This window comes from Bremia lactucae, linkage group LG3 (genome assembly GCF_004359215.1).
Source record: "Bremia lactucae strain SF5 linkage group LG3, whole genome shotgun sequence".
NCBI classification, from domain to species: Eukaryota; Oomycota; class Peronosporomycetes; order Peronosporales; family Peronosporaceae; genus Bremia; species Bremia lactucae.
This window is the reverse complement of record NC_090612.1, coordinates 2,955,479-2,956,177: the sequence shown is the minus strand read 5'-3', so window position 1 is coordinate 2,956,177 and position 699 is coordinate 2,955,479.

Below are 699 nucleotides of genomic sequence, written 5' to 3'. Positions count from 1 at the left end.
ATAGTAATATCCTGAATTCTTATCCATAAATAGGTATAGGCCATTATATCTATTTATTCCGCAGACTAATCAGCTGTAGGAGTAATCAAAGAGAGTTACGAATAAGATAGAGATAAGAATTCATTTACATGTTTAGTATTAGATTATAAGTATGTTAGCATTTACAAAGATAGAACAAGAGACACTTAATTATATTTAATACAGTTTTCATTTTACCCTCTTAAAGCTAGTTGCCTTAAGAGTAGTCTTCCTCTGCACGTACTAGTGTACGTGAAACAACGTAGGGCACCACTCGCAACTGAAGCAGTGTGAAGTGGACTTGTACTGAAGCAGTGCAAGTCGTAGTGCCCCGTTACACTAGTGATATTCCGCGAACAGAGGTCAGCACCCCACGCGGCATGCTCTTGGAGTGGCTAAATATACTACAAGGGCTTTTTAATGCCCGGCTACTCTAATCATCTGGTGACGGCTCCGCGGTTAGAAATAATCGACATGTTGAATGACATATTAGTTCATAGTCGTGTGGAGCAAGGTCAGTCAGATGTGGATAAATTGAATCAAGCATTTCGTGACTGTGCTCGAAGGCATTCGCACCAATAAGATGTATGTTAGCGCATCTAAACGCATTTTTTATGCGGAAGAAATCCCTCTTCTAGGGTATTTCATTGGTTAGCGAGGCCTTTCAGCAGACCTTGCTAA